This window comes from Pezoporus flaviventris, unplaced genomic scaffold (genome assembly GCF_033815535.1).
Source record: "Pezoporus flaviventris isolate CSIRO_AGI_PZ_B2104156 unplaced genomic scaffold, CSIRO_AGI_Pfla_v1 ptg000007l, whole genome shotgun sequence".
NCBI classification, from domain to species: Eukaryota; Metazoa; Chordata; class Aves; order Psittaciformes; family Psittacidae; genus Pezoporus; species Pezoporus flaviventris.
Genome location: NW_026892555.1, coordinates 61267308 through 61274778, shown reverse-complemented (window position 1 = coordinate 61274778; position 7471 = coordinate 61267308).

Genomic DNA, 7471 nt, shown 5'->3' with positions numbered 1-7471 from the left:
TTCAAGTGAAAGTGGTGATTTCAAGTACCTGGGACTGGGCTCCGTCTCTTTTTGGGTGCTCCCAGAATCAGTTTTCACAGCTTATTACCTCCCTTGAAGTCCCTTACAGACAGTTTTTCCTTGGTTGCTTTTGATTTGATATATATACTTCAATTTTATGCGAATACAGATTTCTTTAGAGGGGCTTTCAGAGCAGAAAGCCCTTTAAAAGCTATTGGTTTGCCCTGAGCAGGCTTCTGTTTGATCTGAGGTGGAAAAAACCCAAACCAAAACCCCAAACGTGAAGAACTAAAAGTTGTGTTTTACTCGGGAAACACCAGGTCTGCAAATTACATTCTTTCAGAGACACCACAACACAACAGGGGGACATGTCCAGCTTTTCCAGCATGCAAAAGAAAAGGAGATGCCACAGAGCTGATGCCTTTAAGCAGCAGTGTGTGAGCAGCTTGGTACAGGGTTTCTCTAGCTGGCAGCCCAGGACAGGAAGAGATAGGAACATCCTGGTCAGGTTTCTTTGGCAAAGAGCTGCAGATCAGTTTCTGGCAAGGTTTGTAATCTGGCCTTGGAAAGCACCACCATGGCTGATACCAATGACGGTCCTTGGTAGTATGATCGTGATAGCTGGTTTCTCACTAAGTATATTCTTAACTAAGAATAAAGAATAAATAACAATTGAGGGTAGGCAGCATTTAAAAAAGTAGAGAATGCTTTTGATTAAGGACTTCTGTGGCTCCAGCTTTGCACTGTGCAGTAACGCTCGAGGTAAAAGATCTCAACTCCGTGTTTTGAAAAGCTGAAAATGAAAAAAGCCAATGGAATTGTTTTGCTTCAGAGCATTTTGGATGTTTAAAGATGCATCTTTTGAAAACCATGCCACTGTCCCAGTGTATTTTTCTTAAATTCAGAAATGGCTTTAATGCAATAATACTTGACAAGATGATTTTCTCCATGGAGGCTTTGGGGTGGCAGATCATTAGTTCAGCTGTTTCTGTTATTGGTTTATTTCCACATTATGGCAATTGGACATCAAGGAATAAAAAATATCCCCCCTTTTTTTTATAGTATCAATCTAGGTGTGCAAAATAGCTTTGAAAATGTATAAAAATAGCAGTTTTTCTAGAAAACCTCTTTTCCCTGTGATCTTCAAGGCTCCTGAAAAACACAACCAAAAAATTGGGATTTGGATAAGACTCACTAGGAAGCAGAAATGAATAGCTTATTCCCAGTAACTCTTATCTCCTTTCAGCTCAAGTGGTCTCGTTTTGGTGGGCATCAACCCTCACTCTGCTGCTGCTCAGGGAGCCTCCAACCCGGCTTCTGCACCTTCCTGGGCTCCCTGAGAGGTGCTTCTCTTCCACAGCACCCCTCACCCTTCCCAAAACCCTGCCCCACACCTGCAAAGAGGAGGAAATACCCTGGACACACCCTGACTTTGGAGGCATTTGGCTCTTAATGAATGTACTTCAGTAGGTGCCTCAATGCTGGAAGCATTTGCAAGGCCACTATGCAGCCCTGCTGTGGGCTGGGGAGCCCTCCAGCTGGAGGACACCATCAGTGCTGTATCATTTAGCTGATGCTAAACGAATAAAAGGAAGGGCAGTTTTTCCAAATAAGGAGCGTGTGGCCAAGCCTCAGGGTGGGCCAGCTCTGGAGAAAGGTGTAATCAAGCGACTGTAAATGGAAAAACATGCATAGAAGTGCACATTGCTGATGTGGAAACAATAAAAAGATCAGCTGACAAATGCCTCGTTCTTTGGGTTGGACTCAAACACACATTTGGGATTCCATGACCAGAACAGGAAACAAAAAAAAAATCGTCTTCTGGATTTGTGGCACAGCTTTGTCCCGTCCCTTACCTTGTCAGAAGGTAATTCCCAATAGATGCAAACACGGACTTACAAATGGAAATGATTTTCCTCATCAAGTGGCTTTTGCTATTGCACTTACTGGAGATGCTGAGGAAGTCTCCGCTGGCCCCCATCAGTGTTTCCTCCTGCACTAGACGTGTGCTTTGCAGGTAGTTTGGGTCCTGAAGGAAACCCAAGCCTGGATCCCCGGTGTCACCCATGCTCCCCAGCGCCCGATTTGCAGTGGGGCGGTGGGAGGGGAGTGCCAGATGAGCTGCTGCGCGCAGCTGGGGCTGCAGAGGGAGGGGACGACGTGCTGCCACTCGGCAAGGATCTATGAGCACCCCAGCGAGGGAAGACGCTGCAGAAGCAGATGAAAGAGAAACAGAAGGGGAAACAAAGTGGAAATAATAGAGTCCGTGAGTTCCCCTGCCATCTGCCTGCAAACCGAGTCAGAGATAAAGCTGGCTGGGCAGAAAAGAAATAGACCTCTCCACTCCACCCTCTAACGGGTACAAGCTGCTTATTAGTGCAGACCCTACCCCACCTTCCAAGGCAGATACCCTCCTCCTTTCCTCTGCTCTCTCCCCCTTTCTGCCCAGCAAATCCCGCATCCCTGTGCTGGGCTGGATGCTGGCTCCATGCTCTGTGCCTCAGCTGGCAGACAGTATGTGTTTGCAGGGGTGCATGGAGATGCACAGTTCAGGTTGTGGTACTGACGGATGCGATGTGATGCAAGGACAACCATCACATGAATGTTCCCATCCACAGGTTCCAACCAAGGCCAGATTTCTTCATCCTTTCCCATGCAGCCCCACAAACTGAGAGGCGTCAGTCCTCTGTCCTCTTTCTTTGGACCGACAATGAGGACCCCTTGAGTATTACAGTGGAGCGGCCAACACCTTCCCACTAGGATGCTGCTGGAAAGGGACTCAGGCTATCAGATAGGGCATAAGAAGAGATTTCCCCAAAAGAAAACCCAACGTTTCCCCTCGCCACATGCTGCTGGATGCCCCTCAACCAGGGGCTGCAACCTCAGTTACAGTTCATGACCTTCATTATTTCAGTCTTTGACTAGAATTTAACGTTGTCTGAATAAAGTGGGGGTTGTACAGCCCCCATTCTGCTCTCCTCTACCTGCCTGCATCTGTGATGCTGAGCAGAGATCACAGAATTAACTTTACTCCTCCGTTCAGTGAAACCAAATCAGATTTGAAGCCCCTCTCCTGCCTTCTCTGCCCAGCACCAATGTGATTAAAATCTCATTCTCTCCAAGCAGCTTTTCTTCTCCTCAATTCAACTGACTGAAAAAGCAGAAAACAGGCTCTGAAGGGCCAGGCCTGGAGTCAGCTGGCAGAGCTCATCACGAATTGCCAGAGCAGCATCAGCACAGTGCTCCAGCACAGGGGCATTGAAGCAAGGACTGGGCCATGAGGCTGAGAACACCCATGGCGACATCTCTGCTTTCCACACAGGCTTCTCAAACACAGGTGCTTGAAACCTGCATCTAATAAAGCCCCAGAACAGCTGATAGAGGGGTGGTCAAAGGCAGAGGGGCTTTCATGTTGGGAAGAGACTGCTCATATTGGCAGGAGCCGCTTCAGTTTGTGGCTGGATACAACGTAAGAAATAAAGTTTTGCGACAGCACAGCCCTTGCAAAGGCAACTCTAACAAATGCACTTCACCTGATGTGCAGACTCACACTTCGCTCCCCTCTGTTTGAAAACACAGGGTCTCACTGCTCAGCTCCTCGGTGCTGATGAGCATCTTTGCTCTCACAGCAATTTCTCTGTGGTACTTGACAGCAGGGCAATTTGGACCCCCAGGGCAGAGGCAGCCCTTGCAGCACCTCTCTGATGCAGGAGTGACCATGGGTGGGATGTCTCGGGAGGGGTGACCTGGCAGCCCAGGTATGGTGACGAGGTTTACCCCCCAGGCAGGGCAAGGATGGCAGTTCCAGCTCCAGCCCAGGCAAGTGCCTCATCCCAAGGACCAGCGTGTCCCTGGCTGAGTGCTGGTGGAGAGCCAACAGCTCTGTCCCAGACCCAGGGGAAAACTTCGTTGTTTGTTTTTGAGAGATTTCATTTCAGCTGGCAGAGATAGAGAAGCTTCTCTTCTCCTCCATACCTCCCATAAGAGGCAGGAGCTCTGCACTGGACTCTTCCGATCTCCCTTCACCGTGTGAGACCCCAGAGGCTCTGGGATGTGTCACATCCTCAAGGGATACTTCGATGTTGCCCCCTAGGCTGCTTTCTAGGGGCTTGCCATCAGCTTTTACACCACTCACCTTGTTTCACTGCGCTGCAGCTCACCCTGAGTCAAGGGACCTCAACTTTGCATTTCTTCACCTTGTTCAGATGCCTATTCCCAGGTCCCTGAACACACAAACCCTGCTGGGGAGCTCCCAACGGGATGTCAAACATGGTTCCATGTCCTTTGCCAGGTACCTCTGGGTTTCAGCACAGGAGCCCCTGCTGAAGCTGGCAATGCTCAGCTCCCCACCTCAGAGCCCCAGAAAGACAACCCAAGAGTTGGGAAGAGGCATGAGGGACTGCAGGAGGATGAGGAGGAAAGCTGGGAAGGTGCCTGGCAAACCTTCCTATGCTTATATTCAGGATAAGGAGATGGAGGCTAACCCCAGACAGCACTTGTCTTGCTTTAGCAGAGCGCAAGTTAATGTTTATGCGACAGATTGGAGGCATTTTCATTATCCAGTGAGCAGGCTGTAATCTCTGAGAGACTTCCTGGCAATGCTGTTGGGTACCCAAAGATGTTAGAAGGGTTTTGGCTGGGCACCAGCTCACCAGCTGCCTGCCTGGGGCTATGGGTAGGGCTCACACAGAGGAGGTCAGGGCTGATGGGGGGGAATGATTCAGGCAATGGGGTTTTGGCATCTCCTGTATTTGAAGGAAAGAGAAGGTCATCACCATGTGTTTATGTAGCAGTTTTCATCCTCCCCATTTACAAACTCCTAGGATGGGGAAAGACTGCTCTGCTTTCAGGCCTGGTCAGCAAGATTCCGGCATTAAATGATAATCTCTAGTACTCACCTGTGCTGTGTTTGTTAAGAGACACTCTGGACCACAGCTCCAGAAGCAAAGGACAGTGTCACTACCTGAAACCTCCAGCCAGCTTCAGCACAAGCAGAGGATAATCTCCAGAGGTGGGATTCAGGCACAGCCCACCCAGCATTAACACCCCTGGGCACGGGCAAAGCAGTACAGTGTTCTCATGACCACAGGAAAGCAACATTTGGAACACGAGCAGAGCTTTCTTTCCTAGATAATGTATCTCAGTAACTTTTTTTCCTGTGCAACAGGAAAGAGAAGTCATCTCCACATGAATCCATTAATAAGCAGCAGCAGCGAGAGCTTGTGCCCATGGCAGCTCTCAGCTTAGAGCAATGGATTGTTCAGAGTTTTGACTAATGGGCCACATTAATTCCCAAATCATCTCAGCCCGGCTGGATGGCTCTGGTGGAAGGGAAAGATTTAAGACAATTGCTGTCCCCGTCCTTCAGAAGCAGCTATTTACTGTTGTTACTGCACGCCAGGAAATACTTTAAAATGCTCAAAATCTATGAGCCCACTTCCTTTAGTAGGGAGTGGTGCTTGAATGCACGGAGGGATGAAGAGGACCTCACTATCACCTCTAAACAGAGAATGCAACATGCAGCATCTGTCTTGCCTGAGACCAAACCATTGTGTTAGACATAACCCCAGCTGGACCTTGTGAGCCCATTCTGAGCAGCCAAGTCCACACAGCACAGTGCTGGGGACATGCCCCCAGCTGCAAGAGGAAGGCTGGCAGTGTGCTCTGCAGCATACCTCCTCTTCTGTGCCAACCTCTGTTCCCACGGCCACCAGCACAGCTTGAGGTACTCAAAGCAGTGTCCAGTGTGGGGCTGAGAGCAAGGCAGAGTGTTGGTAGTACTCAGAGATATTATGGATGCCATGGGGGAACAAGCAGCAGCACTTCTCTTCAGCAGTACAACCAGCTGATTTTTCTGCTCAGCTTCCCAGGATCTCTACCACTGGCATCCCACCAAAGGACATAACTTGTGTCCCTTGGCCTCCCAGTGCAGCACATGGCCCAGGAAGGGCAGGGAGCACAGGGTGCAGTGGTTGCTACTTCCCTGAAACACACTGACACTTACCTGAGGCCTCTATGGGCTCAAGATACACGAAAGAGACTATTTCTTAACTGTGTAAGAGGTACAATGCTGGTGCCCTGGATGCAACCTCAATTCTTTGCAATGGGGCCAACAGTGCTGGGCTCAGCAAGCAGAAAGACAGTAAAGAAATGAAAACTATTGCTCCTCCCCACACCCAAAACCACACAGGCACACAAAACCAACCCCAGGTCTCCAAGAGCTCACTCCAGCACTCCCCTAAAGTCATTTTTCCACCACTCAGCCTGCCCACAACACACTGATGGCTGGAATAAAGACTGGAAAGGCTTTCCATAACTAATGTGGAAAAACACTGGTGTCTAATGAAATCTTTACACTCCAGCAGGTAACTATTACAGCACTGGAGCTTTTCGTCTTCTGAACAGCACAAACATATTTTCTGTACAGCGTTTCAGACGTCCCTGTCTGGTTTGCTGATGCCAGGCACACACTGTTGCCGTGATTTCTCACAGCGGGAGCAGTACAGTGTCTCAGGTGACTGGTAAGAAGGACATCAAGCACAAGTAAGAGAAATGTTCAGCAGTTGGAAGTTAAGAGTCTGTTCTTTTTTTTTTTCTTTAATACCACAAACCTTGCTGTTAATTTCCTTAAGTTCACAAAGCCAACTAATCAGGCAACTGTGTTTGCATACTTACATTTCTCAGTTGTCTTTTCCATATCCAGTGGTAATAAAACTGCAGTTTATTTATGACTGGATTGTGTTTCCTTTTTAATACAGGAGTTTAAAGCTTTCCTTTGCCATTTGTCTTGTGTTCTCACCGATGCCCCTCAAATCAGGAATATATGTGAAAATCAAGAACTTTCTCTTAATCGTTTTAGATGAGAGCAGAATTCCACAACAGTGCAATCCCCCTGGGTATGAACCCCCATCCTTCAGGACCTTTTTCCCACAGCCTTGTAGCCTACTTTCAAGATGTTAACCTCTACGAAGTGCCTCTAAGGTGTTCTGGCATAAAAGGATACTGGTTTGACTTAGCAGCCCTTTATACTGCAGTAGGAGGAGTCATAATAACAGGTATGTGCACAGGGATCAGACAGAATGTCATTTGACAGACAGCTAACTGAGCATTTCCATCCAGGCAAGAAGCCACAGCTGGGGCAGGGAAATTGCTCTTGGGAGTTACCAAAATGATTTTGTTCTGTCTTCCTATGGCACTGAAATAGAGAATTAGGATGGCAGGTATTTCTGGCTCAGGAGAAGGCTGCTTTGCTGAAGATGCCAAGGGAGGAGATTAGCAAAGAAATCTCCTTTCACCAGTTTCACAGAGGTGATGTGGCATGTCTCCCTTTCAGCAGGAACAGGCATCTTACTAGAAGCAGAAAAAGATTATATGTATTTTAACTATGCTTTGTCTACCTGACACAACAGCATCATTCAGCAAGCAGAGACTATCAGACCACAAATAGTGCTGGTAAAAACACAGATGAGCA